At 49.5% G+C, this 13,987-nt stretch overlaps 1 protein-coding gene across 3 annotated transcripts in view; it reads left to right on the top strand.

The window, feature by feature from the left end:
- The first annotated feature begins 13,011 nt into the window (after positions 1-13,011).
- TESK2 (testis associated actin remodelling kinase 2) overlaps positions 13,012-13,987 on the top strand; it is an 864,966-nt gene continuing 863,990 nt past the window's right edge. Inside the window, exon 1 of one of the 3 annotated variants that reach the window (XM_069642367.1) lies at positions 13,012-13,125. The gene's annotated coding sequence lies outside the window, so the exon portion shown is untranslated. Of the gene's footprint in view, positions 13,172-13,987 lie in introns of all 3 variants that reach the window. The other 2 variants (XM_069642366.1, XM_069642368.1) reach the window with 2 other exon arrangements.

The raw sequence follows: 13,987 nt of genomic DNA, 5'->3' as shown, positions 1-13,987 counted from the left end.
TTCCCCACACAAAGTCTTTGAAGAAGACAAGTGTGAGGGAATGCCCACTGTCTATGTGGATGGATGCTCGTACCATGTTGACAACAACGGGGAGAAAGAACTGGTGGCCGGCGTAGGGAATGCATGGGTGAACGAGTCCCCAGAACCCTCCGCTGGATACAAAATTGGTCCCCAAAGTAGTCAGGTGGCAGAATTGATGGCTGTGCATCAGGCCATCCTCACTGCTGTCCAACATCAACTCCACAAACTGGTCCTAATCACAGATTCGGATTATGTACGGAACGGGTTCGTGGAGCACCTGGTTAATTGGAAAGCCAGAGGCATGTTATGTGCTAATAACAAACCCCTGAAACATGGGAAGCTAATCCAAAATATTGATGATCTGGTCACATCGAATGGGATGACCATCTACTGGAAAAAAGATCAAGGGTCATTCCAAAGTAGCGGGACCAGACTAAACTGGAAATGACTTAGCTGATCAGCTGGCCAAAACCGGGGCCATCCAAGGGGATCTAATAGAAATAGAGTCCCTGTTGGGGGAAATCCAGGTCACTGCTATCACTAGGTCCCAACAAATGCTCACAATGATCTTTCAACCGCACAATGGATTAAGGAGACCCCTGAGGCTGATTTGATTACAGCTCAGAAAGGTGATCCAATAATTGGTAAGTTTTACCAACACATTGAGGACCCTGAGAACCTTCCCCTGACGGATACTGATTACATTGGGAAGGAGGACCTTAGAGTGTTGATGAAATGACCAAAGATGTTCCGCATCCAAGACGGTTTGTTGGTAAGGAAATCCCAAGCTGGCCATGATCAGTGGGTGGTTCCTACCTCATTCCGAAGCCTGATGTTAAGTCACGCCCATGATGCGGCCACCGCCGGTCATAGGGGGTATCACACAACACTGTAAATCTTAAGAGAGGTTGCATACTGGCGACAAATGGGGCAAGACCTCGACCAATACTTGAAGGGGTGTCTTGTGTGTGCACAAGTTCAGCCATCATCCCTCACACACCGTGCGCCTCTCCAAAAGAGGGGGATGACACTGCCATGGTCAGATTTGCAAATCGACTTTGTAGGCCCTGTAATCCGCTCGTCTAGAGGAAACAAGTACATGTTGACCGTTACATGCTTGTTTACCAAGTGGGTGGAATGTCTCCCAGCCCCAAACTGCAAGGCAGAAACAGCAGCTGCCCTGATGATTAACCACATCTTTTCCCGTTCTGGTCTACCTCAAAGGATTGAGTCAGACAGAGGTAGCCACTTCACCAGCGAAGTAATGACAAAGATGTGGGAGATACTGGGGGTCAAAAGGAAGTTACATATTGCTTACCGGCCAGCTTCCTCTGGGTCAGTAGAACGCTACAACCGAACCATTGTGAGCATCTTAAAAAAGTTTGTGGCAGATTCTGGGCCAAGTTGGGATATCCGACTACCTGTGGTCCTAATGGCCATCAGATCTACCCCTTCATCTGCAACTAAAATGTCACCATTTGAGTTGATGACTGGACGCAAGATGGTGCTTCCCCAGCATCTGCTCTACAGGACCCAAGAGCAGACACTGATAAATGCCTCCACAACTCATGAGTATGTGGAGAATTTAAGGAAACACCTTCAGCATGCTTTTGCCTATGCTCAGCGGAATCTAGAAAGATCAGCTAATAGCATGAAAACCCACTACGACCTGAAGACCACCAGGAAGGAATATACTGTGGGGGACCGGGTCTATCTATACAATTTCCAAAGGAACCAGGCCAAACAGTGAACATTTTTGCCTACGTGGAAGGGACCCTTTGAAATTATAGACAAGATCTCCCCTGTTGCCTACAACATCTGCATCCCCAAAGGCGGTTTGGCGGAAGGGGAAGACAAGTGGGTACATATAAATCAGCTAAAGTGTTGCCATCGCAGGCACACGCTACAGCAACTGGAGGATTCCTCTGCAAAACCAGAGGGGACCGCTCCAGATTAATTCAGTTCCAACCCTAAAATATCCCACATATAGTCTCTAAAATGTTATGACGCTTGTAAGCCACTGTCTCTGAATTATATCTTGTTTTTCAAAATTGGAATGCTATGTCTATTAAAGTATAAAATGTATATGCCACCCCACTATATCAATGGTGGGGAAGAAATGTCTACGAATAGGTATTGCCGCTTTCCTTTGTCGTCCTAGGAGAAAGAAAACCTGGAGACTGGCCAAGGAGGACGATTTGGAGACCGGGGGCAAAGATCCGAGGGGCCCGGGGTACCGCCCAATATTCCCATCAGGACCGGCGAGGAGAACCGATCGATCCAACCGGATGGAGGAAAAGATGCTGAACTGTGCCATTTGCGGAATTGGAAGAAGATGATGCGGACATACCAGTGCGTGGGTCAAAACATTCTTCGCACCCGACTCCCCCTCAACTAAAATTCAAAGTGCAGTCAGGTGGGGGGGCTTTGTCAGGTGTATTGACCCACGTTTGAGTCATTAAGCTGCAACATTTGGTGCTGTGGGCTTAGAAAATCCAAGATGGCCCAAAAGCCCACATGTGCGCCAGAATCCAGGAGAACCGCGCAGTTTGTGCGCACACCAAAATGGTCGCTTAACCTTCCACCCACCAGTGCGAGCGTGATGGGCCAGGGGTCCCATGAGTGGAATGTGTGCCAAAGGAAAAACAGCAGTGCCTGTTAGCTTAAAATGCGCTTTGAAATCACCTTGGTTTCTCTGAATGCAAGCTCGAAATGCCTATTTGAAACATTGCAGGATATTCAAAAATCTCACTGAACACCAGCAGACATTTGGCAGAATGAAGTTTTGTGTGCATACAAAATCTGGAAAGAAAAAGAGCCCAAAACAATGTTCATAACAAAACTGGCTGAGCTGTGGAGGTCAGCAGCTTAAGTTAAACTAAAATGAAAACCACTAAACTCAAAATGTTTAAATTAAATGAGGGACCTACTTTTGAGTGTCACATAGTTTGTAACTGTTGAAATGTCATAGTTTTGAACTTAGAATCAGCATTCTAGCTGCATGTGTAAAAATTGTCAGTTTGATTTGAATGTAGAAAACTGGGAACAAAAAGTGACATTTAGCTGAAACCTGGCTTAATGAAACTGGATTCTGCCTGACAACTACCCCCGACAGGAGTTGAAACTGGATCAACAGCTGTGTTCCCAGGCCTGGCTGCATTCAACAAAAGGTAGGTGACACCTCTCTGATTGAATTACCTGGGAACTGCAGGAAACTGAGCAATGGACTCAGGCAAATGTTATATTGGGGGGGCCGTAAAGTGGCTTCCTCTTGGGAGAAGTGGGAGGAGAAGTGCCTGTGAGAGCCAGCTGAGCTTGGGGGAAGTGAATAAACCAGTTCTTCCACCATGTGATGTGGGAATCCACACCCCTTTTTGACCAGGGCATAAGTTAAAAAGATAGCTAACTCATAGTGCGGACTGGTCAAAATGATATAAGTAATATCATTATTCTTGTGTTTTTTCTGTGCACGTTTTAAGAGGCGTTAGTACCCTGTGGTGTATTCTGGGGGTTGCTAGCGGAAAATAGGGTCTCACTCCAAATGTCTGCATGTTAAAAATCTGACACTTCATCAATTAATGTCCATACTCCTTGCGCACATGTGTGTAATTTTGGGTAAATGTCCGATATTGGTAAACAAGTCAAAAAGCGCAAAATGTTGTCATTTTTTAATGCAAGCCCCCAGGAAGATCAGAGGCGGACAAGCATGGACCATAAGGAATATATAATGTGCACATGTAATTTCAACAAATTGTGTATCTGGGAAATATGTATTTGAATCAAATATAGATTTGTGGGCAAATTGACCAGGGGAGGATCCTCTGACCCATAAACAGACCTCATCACTCTGACTCACATTTCCTTCCCCCAATCATGGGAGAGGGGAGAATTGGGCCAATGACAAATAGAGAGGGGCAGGCTCAGTTATGCCAGGCACACACCCACTTCCAAAACACATAAAAAGAGACTGCTGGGACAGGTAGAGAGATTCAATTCCATTTTCTGCAGGACGTTCTGCCGGGAGACTCCAGACTTCACATCCATCAATCTTCAGAGACCAGAAATTTACTTCAGAACTAAAGCAAGGGCCTAAACCCACAAACTGAGAACTCTTCTCAGCAGGCCTCAGCATCTTTAAAATCATTTGCAAACTATTCCACAGCCGGGCGAGCTGTCTGAATTCTTTTGCCCAGAACTTTTGCCAGTACCCAGAAAGCAGTGTTACATCCAGAATCCACTTGATCCAGACCAGAAAGCAGAGCAGTATCCAGAACCAGAGGCCGCTGTATCCAGAGAGGTTAGACCAGCAGACCAGAGCTGACCCAGACCGCTGTGAGCAGAACCAGAGATCCGGATCGCTGTGAGCAGAACCGGTGCCTGATTGACCCGCCGAGCAGACAGAACTGCCGCCAGACGTGTTGACCAGATCCGTGACAAGGCCTAGTTCAAATTTATATTCTGAGTACCTAGCAGAACTGTGCAGAACCAATCTCTAATTCAAGCTATTTTAACCTAAGTAGAACTGCCTCCTAGAAATCGTGTCATCTGTCATTTTTAAAGCTGCACAACTGTCACCTGTCAATTCTGCAGCTGCAAGCTGTCACCTGTCATTTTGAGTTTTACTTTAAATCTGAAAATCTACCTTTATTAAATCGTCCGTATCTCTGGAACCGTTTGGGCTAGGAACGAAATTTCATTTTAAAGCTGTGATTCTAGGCTTTCCAACGAACCTAGAATCGACTTCCTACTCCCTATACTTTTTCCGCAATCGCGATTTACGCACTCGCGAAATTTACTGCGATTTGCGATTTTGGCTCAATTTCTCCACTTGTCAAAATAGCAGCTCCATTCTTTCCTTTGTTAAAAATCCGTTTGCAACCTGGTAATAACTCATAGAGCATTGCTAAAGTGAGCCTGAACTAATACCAACAAGCATCTCTCACTCACCCTGAATCTCTAGAGGGAATTAAAATCAGTTAGCACATTTTCCCATCCATTGCCATCACATTTAAAAGCATTTTGGGCCTGTGTTTCAAACTTCTACCTGTTTCCTCTAAGCTTGCTGGGGGGAACTGAATTTCGTATTGTATTTGATTGCATTCCTGAGAACTGTGTGCTCCTCTTTCCATCTCCTTCCATTTCTTACATTGCATGGGGGGGAGGGTGAATTGCCAGAACAAAAGTGGTTATCTTATCTTGTGCTAAAATCATATCAAGTATTTCTGTACCGCATTTTATTACTCATTGCTTTTCCCTTGAAACCATAAAAGTATTTTGCTACCTTATCCATCCTATACTAACTCCTCATTGATTGTAAAGAACTGTGCTACTGTAGGATTACCTATTGCTGATTACTGCTCATATTCACAAGTGTACCATCCATTATCAATTTATTTATAGAAGTGTGATATATATATATATTGTTTCATTTTCCAAATAAACCTTTTAAATTTGCAAAACAGACCTACTTCTTGGCTCAGTGGGGTCAGGGGGATTCTAAGAGAGGGGTGTTATATAAGGGTTGTCATCCAGGGTACATGAACTGGACCTAAAAATATATCAATAAGGGTTTCCCTCAGCATCCCAGACTAGGCATTGACTTAGCTGTAGTGTTGAAGTGAAGCCGCTTAACACACACGAACAAAGGGACCAAACGTGGTTTGGCGCGCAGAGACAAACACTAGAAGGACCTTTCCAAAAAGAAACGGCGAAAAAAGAAGAGCAGTACCCGTTTAAAAAAAGGGGCTTAAGGCGCCAACTTGAAAAACATGGCTCCAGTGATTTTTAGCTACTGGTGTTCGCGGTCGGGAAAAATCATGGTAGTTTGTTGTAAAACCAATGCCACCAGCCTTTTCAATAGGAAAGGGTAGCATGTGACTGCTACAAGAGTATTTAGATATAGGGGATACTATGTAACGCCTCCAGCACTCCATTGTAAGATGGTGTGTGCTGGGTCTATGAATTTGGAAAGACTAGTAAAGTCAATTTCACTTTACATTCTTTAGGAAACCGTAGTTTATCCCAGAGAAGGTATTTAAACCTGTGGGAAGTCTAAGAAGACCCCCCCTGTGTCACTGCACTGAGGGTGCTGTGTGACACATATGAAAAAGATGATGCCTATGGAGTTATCTAAAACGCCATAATCAAAGAACACAAATGTAAAAAACACATCAAAATACATGAAAGAATGGGCAAAAAAGGCTCACACTCTTTCCAGGTAAAAATAAATCAAGTCCTCAAAATCCAGCAAAGTTGTTGGGGGTCTCTAAGGTGAAGGGAATTAGCACTTGTATGTAAATTCTCCCTAACAGCTTTCTCCTCCTTTTAAGCCTTCGCCTGAAGATTCCCTTCGTGTCCTCATGTTGAAAGTTGGTTTCCTGGTGGCTATCACTTCGGCGCCGCGGTTGGGGGAGCTTGGTGCCCTCTCCTGTGAAGCACCCTACCTGGTGTTTTCCCCCAATGTGTTGTTTCTTAAGTGCCACACGTCCTTTCTTCCCAAGGTGGTTTCTAAGTTTCCTCTTGCTCAGGAGATTGTTCTTCCTTCCTTTTTCCCCTCTCCCTCCTCTCCGGAGGAGGTGCATTGGGCCGCTCTTGATGTGCGATGGGCGGTTCTGCTCTATTTGGAATGCACTAGGGCTTTTCATTCCTCGCCTAGCCTCTTTGTTACATTTGGGGGAGCTGTCCGACGGGCGGGAAGTGTCTGTGCCTACCAGGAGCCGTTGGCTCTGGGATGCTATCGCTTTGGCTTACTCTTCTGTGGGGTCATCCCTTACGTCTGGTGTGCAGGGCAGGTCCAAAAGAGGGATGGCTGCATCCTGGGCTGAGGCTCGCAGTGTTCCTATCCAGGACATTTGCCATGCTGCCACCTGGTCTGGTCCACACACTTTCATTAACCATTACCATTTGAATCTACACCGCCGGGATGCAGGGGCTTTTGGAGCGGGTGTGTTGAGTGTGGTGCTCTTGTGAAATTCCTTGTTATTACTATCTGGATTTGTGTATTTGAATAAATTGGTGTTGCATTTTTCATTTGCTTTTTGGTGTTTTTCTTTGCGCTCAGCCATTCTCTCTGGAGTTGTCACGCCTCATTGATAAGTGCTGGGACGAGAAAGAGTGGACATGGAGGTAATGCTCAGATTACCTACCGGTACTCTTCATTGCTCCTAGTCCTTCTCTTCATCGTCCCAGCACGAGTTTCCCGTCTCTCCATTCCTGTGTTGAATGGGCCTATTGGGCAGTGTTGCCAGGTAAGTGAACCCCAGGCCGCCCCTCACATCACACACGCACCACACACAAAGATGCACCGACACATCTGATATGGTTGGGGTCCCGGTGGTGAATGTAGCCTCCGGTCCTCATTTAATGAAACCTGCATGCGCGAGCCGGAACGAGGCTCGCGCATGCATATAAGCCATACTACGCTATGTAACAGGCACTATTACCTACTGTTGGGTCTTTTGGAAGGTGGGCTGTTATGCCTGAGGAGGGAGGTGGAGGGGTGGGGCCTGAGGAAATGTATCAATAGAAAGAGGGTTCCTGTATGGAGGTTGTTGTGTACGTGGTACACGAAGTGCGCATGCGCGGCCCGCCGGGCCGGCGCACGCGCACTGGGTTAATAAAGGCGGTGCCCAGGCAGTTCGCGCCGGAGCACCGGAACACACAGACGTCTCCGGCGTGCGTTCTTGCGCGCCCGCCCGCGCACGCTGGTACTCAGACCCTGGGGAGCCCGCATGCCATCACTGGGCTTCCCAGGTCACAACACTGGCGACGAGGAAGTACGGATCACTTCCCTGCTCCGACAGCCTCGGAGAGACGGAAAGCGCTTCCGTATCACGGACCCGCGGAGTGCGGGCGGCCATTTTGTTTTTGCTCGCACACACAGCTGCAGTGGTTGCGGCCCGAGAGGGTGATCGTGCGCCACCTGCCAGCTGTGTTTTGGAGAAGACAACCTAATTTTTGGAACTCCCACAGTCCTGCAGGCGCAGGGCTGTGGCATTAAAGAAGAAAGAAGGTTTCTACACCCCAGCACCACTACAAGCCCGGGACAAGACGCCCATCATTCTAGGAATAGACAACTGTGAGTACGTAATGCAGAAATGGGCGAAGAGACTGATGATGAAGGTGCCGTAGCCCCAATCCCGCGCAGATCTCGCAGCTCCCTGGCCCCCATGCCTGAATTCGATACTACCGGCCCCCCTTCCAAACTGGGCCCGAAGTGGCTGCTGTGGGTGAAGAGGCTAGATATGTTCTTCAGGGCATCTGGGGTGAACGATGATGACACCAAGATCGCGACTATGATCTACTCGGCAGGCGCGGAAGTCCACAAAATCTACGATTCCCTCGTCATCCCCGTGGTCACGTATGACGCAGTCAAACAGGCACTCAAAGACCATTTTCTCCCCATGGCAAATGTGGATTTTGATAGATTTGTCATGGGCGCCGAAAGGCAACTAGACGACGAACCCCTAGACAAATTCTGTGCCTGTCTGAGGCACCTGGCGACCACTTGCAGATGGGTCGATGAGGAAGAAATGGTCCGCAACCAGCTATTGCAGGGGTGCAGCTCCGGAAAACTTAGAAGGCAAGTACTGAAAGAACCTGGTCTGAACCTCCAGCAAATTTTGGACCTGGGAAGAGCACATGAGCTGGCAGAAGCCAGAGGTGCGAAGATGGACGCTGCCACGCGACCAAAGAATGATGAAGACGCATTTGCTGTGGGACGTTCAGCAACGGGAAGGTCGAAATGGGTGCCGAGAAGGCCTGATGCCCCGCCCACACTAGGCAACGCCTCATCCTGCTCCTACTGTGGATATGACCTTCCCCACGGAGGAGAATGCCCAGCTAAGTCAAGGACATGCGGCCGGTGTGGAACACCAGGGCACTATGCAAGGATGTGCCGGGCTGCCGCCCCTGTAGCGGCAGGAAGAGGACCGGAGAGAGTGGGACGTGGAGGCGCTCGCAGAGTGAGAGGCATCTCATCGATCAATCAGGGTCTGCAGGACCTGGACATTGCAGAAGAGGAGGAGGAAGAGATCTTCTTCATTTCCAGCATTGTGAAAGGTCCTGGCACGAGACGCCAACCCACATGCACTGTTAACATCCATGACGTCCCCACCCCCATTCTCATAGATACTGGGGCTTCGGTCTGTGTGCTGGCCACCAAACATTATGAAGCCCTGCCAGGCCCACCGGAGCTGTCAGCGTCCACGGCGCGAATATATGCCTTCGGAGGGGAAACACCTCTACCCATCCAAGGTGTGTTTGTAGCCCCGGTTTCTCATGGACAGAACACTATCAAAGCGAGGTTCTTTGTCACCAGCGTCAGCCCACATTCCCTGTTGAGCTGTGCGGCATCAGAAGCACTCGACATCGTCCACTTCTCGTTCGGAGTATACCATGCCGATCTGAAAAGCATGCTACACAGATTTGAAACTCTCTTCAAGGGCATTGGAAAGCTGAAAGCAGAGCCCATACGCTTACATATCGACAAGTCTGTGAGGCCGACGGCCCTCAAACATCGCCGGATTCCTTTCCACTTGAGAGCCCAAGTGGAGGAGGAATTGCAGCAGCTGGTCGACCGGGACATCATTGAAAGAGTGGAAGGCCCCACCCCTTGGGTTTCGCCCATCGTAGTGGCCCCAAAGCCGAAGCAACCGGGGGCAGTACGCATTTGCGTGGACATGAGACTCCCAAATGCCGCCATCAAAAGGGAGCGTCACCTCACACCCACTCTAGACGACATCGTCGGAGAACTCCAAGGTGCCAAAGTCTTCTCTAAACTGGACCTCAGGTCTGGGTATCACCAGCTAGAGTTACACCCCGAGTCGAGGTACATTACGACATTCACTACTCACGAGGGGCTGTACTAGTACAAGAGACTAAATTTCGGAATATCGTCCGCAGCAGAGGTTTTCCAAAACGCCATCAGAGGAGCCCTGTCCGGACTGAAAGGAGTCATAAACATGTCCGACGACATCTTAGTCTTTGCCAGGTCGGAAATTGAACATCTGAAACGGCTAGAGAACACTTTTGAGAGGCTACAGGCGGTGGGTTTAACCCTGCACCAAGAAAAGTGCGAATTCCTAAAAGACCGACTAGAATTCTTTGGTTTCACCTTCCATGCTGGGGGCATATCCCCGGACCCTGGGAAAGTGAAGGACATTAGAGATGCACCTCCACCCACATCACCGGCAGAAGTTCGGAGCTTCTTAGGGATGGTCAACTACTGCGGCCGTTTTATCAAGGACTTAGCCTCTCTGTCGGAACCTCTGAGGGCACTCACCAGGAACGACATAGCCTGGCAGTGGACTGAGAATGAACAACGATCCTTCAAGGCCATCAAAGAAGCCCTGTCAGAGCAGGAAACAATGGCCTATTTCAATCCCAGCCGGGAATCGGAGATTGTGGTCGATGCCAGCCCGGTAGGACTGGGGGCAGTCCTCATGCAGGCAGATGAACTAGGGGCCATGAGGCCCATAGCATATGCCAGCAAAGCCCTCACCGACACGGAGAGGAGATATTCCCAGATAGAAAGGGAAGCCCTCGCCATCCTGTGGGGGTGCAAACACTTCAGAATCTACATCCTCGGCAAACCTGTCATCGTGATAACGGACCATAAACCCCTGATTTCTATTCTGTCAGGAACATCTTCCATGCCGCCACCCCGCATCGAGAGATGGATGCTATCCCTCATGGAATACGGCGTCAAGCTAGTATACCGCCCAGGTACACACAACCCAGCCGACTATCTCTCTCGTCATCCAGGCACGAGGGATACCCAGAGCCCCGCGGAGATGATGGACACTGGGGACGCCGTACACCTCGTCATTGAATCGGCCCTGCCCGTGGCCTTATCGAGACAGGACATTGCGGACGACTCGAACTCCGACGAGGCGTTCCTGAGGGTGAAAAGGGCGGTGGCCACAGGAGAGTGGGGGGACGTCCTTTTGAACAACGCCAGGAGGAACCCGGAGGTGCAAAGGGACCTTCAACTGTTGTGGAAAGCTCGACACGAGCTCTCGGTGTCCACGGACGGTCTGTTGCTGCGAGGGCACCAGATCGTGATACCCAGGTCATTGGTCATGAGAGTCCTCCAGTTGGCCCACACTGGGCACCAAGGCATGCCCAAGATGAAAGCACGCCTCAGGCTGAAGGTCTGGTTCCCCGATCTGGAGCACAGGGTGGCCGAGTTCGTGAGGACCTGCATTCCCTGCCAAGCCACGAGTCCTGTGGAAAGGGGCCCACCCATCCGGGCCATGGAGCGGAGTGACGTACCATGGGGAACGGTGCACGCAGACTTCGGCTCGACCGGAAGGGTCCTATATTTCCTGGTGGTCACGGACCAGTGGTCGAGGTATCCGGAGGTGGAGCTCGTGGAATCCACCGCCAGTGATCACACCATCCTGGCAATTGACAAAATTTTCGCCACCCATGGGTTCCCCTTTGAGATCTGCTCAGACAACGGAGCACCGTTCCAAGGGCAGCGGTTTGCTAGGTACTGCGAAGAACGAGGCATAAAGCACCGGAAGGTAACCCCGCTATGGCCAAGGGCCAATGGAGAGGTTGAGCGATTCATGCGGACACTGAACAAGATTTTTTGAATTTCTGTCAATGGAGGGGAGGACCTACGACACAATCTAATTGACTTTCTTTGTGAATACCGGTCCACCCCACATCGATCCACCGGAATCGCACCCGCCGAGGCGCTGTTCAGGCGAATACCCAGAGGGCTGATACCCGAAGCGGGAGACAGACACCCAGGCGTGATTGATAGCGCACGGGTGACAGCAGAAAGAGCAGCGAGAAACGAGAACGAAACAACAAGGCGGAGGCTGCCAGAAAGAGAGATATCGGTAGGAGACACCGTCCTAGTCCGGAACAGGAAGCCGGAGGGAAAACTCTCGATGACTTACGAAACCCAACCAATGGGAGTTACTCATGTCAAAGGGTCAATGGTCACAGCTGCGAATGCGCGGGGTACCGTAACCAGAAACGTATCTTTCTTCAAGCGCATAGGACCTGTGGCGGCGGAAGAAGAAACCAATCCGGACCAAGGACAAGCAGCAGAGGCGCCACGTGGAGGCGGTGAGCCGCCAGAGGACCCGGGGGGACCAGAGGACCCCGAGGGAGGTTCGCCCAGGTACCCGCGCAGGGAAGGACGTCGCCCACCGCAAAGATTCCAGGATTTCATCATGGACTCAGCAGCATGAGTAACAAGCCCTGTTAAGTACAGTTTGATTTGAGCCCTGTTTAATGTGTTTGTTGTTTGGGGGGAAAAGGAGGGATGTTGTGTACGTGGTACACGAAGTGCGCATGGGTTAATAAAGGCAGTGCCAGGGCAGTTCGCGCTGGTGCACCGGAACACACAGACGTCTCCGGCGTGCGTTCTTGCGCGCCCGCCCGCGCGCGATGCTACTCAGACCCTGGGGAGCCCGCACGCCATCACTGGGCTTCCCCAGGTCACAACAGAGGTGGGACACCTCATTGGCAAGTGATGGGACGAGGAAGGATTAGGAGTAATGAAGGTTACAGGTAAGTAATCAGAACATTTTCGGCCAGTTAAGACTCATATCAGTATTTATGTTTATTATCTTGTTATATGGCGAATCCTATTGGTATTATAAGCAACGGGTCTTTTCTATTTTTGGTATGCTACTATTTTCAGAGAGATGTCTTTAAAGTAAATCAAAGAAAATGTACGCCTCAGTGAGTGGGGCCCGAACATGTACCATGAATCTATGCTTTTAAATGACACTTCATATGAAAATGTAATTTTCCACTGTAAGTATAATTAATTAAAATAAGCCATTTTGCATTCATAACAACCTCATTCTCATAGTATAAAGGTATGTCTTGTCGATTCTAATGGATGTTAGAAACGTTTCAAGATGGCTGCCAGCGTCTACGCTTTTGTTTGAAGGCGCTGCACTCGCCGTGCTGTCCGTCGTCTCTTTCCCTCGGCACCTCTCAGAGTTGTTTGTGTTCGGGCTGCGGCGGGGCCTGTGATTGGCGCGCTGCATGGGAGTGGGCGTGGGCAGCGTAGGCAGCTTGCTCGGTTCCCCTATGCTGGTGGCCTGGCACTGGCCCCGCTGTCTGTCGCAGTCGGTAAGTGGCTGCTCCTGGGAGTGCTTCTGCTGGCGGTGGAGGGCAGGTGAGCTGCTGCGAGCAGGACGTGTGTTCGCGGGCTCAGGGGCGTTTGCGTGGCTGCTCTGGGGGAGGATATAGTCTGTAAAGTAAACTCTAGGCAAGCAACCTTTGACCAGTGTCCCCTCCCCCCTGTCACACTCGCCTATTACCAGCATTATATCCCTCGCCGCCTACTTATTTCTCCTGTTGCCTCAGCCATAACTTGCACTTGTCCTCCATCTTGACAGCCTGACACTACTCCTTTCTCTTAACCTCCCTCCCTAGTCCTGTTCACCCTACTCCAGTCATGCTGCTGATATGTTGGTTCCTGTGTAGTGCCTTTCACCGCTGTCAGGTCCGTTTCAAAGCGCTAAGAATTAAGCGCATAGGTGATAGTGAGGCAGAGAAAGGAAGGCTAGGTACGTTGGTGGCTTGTAATTACACATCTGTAGGGTCACTCGCAGGGCAGTGAGTGCAGTGCATAGTGGGAGAGGAGTGGCAGTATAACCCCTCCCTCCCCACCTTATGCTAAAGATCTAGTTCTGAGGGCACTGGGCTCATCAGTCATACATGCAGACAAACACTGAGCTCTATAATAGGGATGACTGGGTTGAAAGTAGTTTCATATAGCCTCTTGCTCCTGTCGTGGTCACTCTTGCTTGAGTATGTGTTTTAGTTTTATTTGTTCTGTTGGCGGACAATCTTAAGTCATAATACAGTACCTATAGTGAGCAACAGTTTAATGAAGTGTTTATAGCTGACATTTGATTTGCAGCGTGCATGTTAAGAATAACAAGAATAGGAATTCTTTATCAAACTGGGGCTGCAAGCAGATGGGTTT

This window comes from Ambystoma mexicanum, chromosome 1q (assembly GCF_040938575.1).
Source record: "Ambystoma mexicanum isolate Mex_15411 chromosome 1q, UKY_AmexF1_1, whole genome shotgun sequence".
Lineage (NCBI taxonomy): Eukaryota > Metazoa > Chordata > Amphibia > Caudata > Ambystomatidae > Ambystoma > Ambystoma mexicanum.
This window is presented reverse-complemented; position numbering and strand designations above follow the sequence as displayed.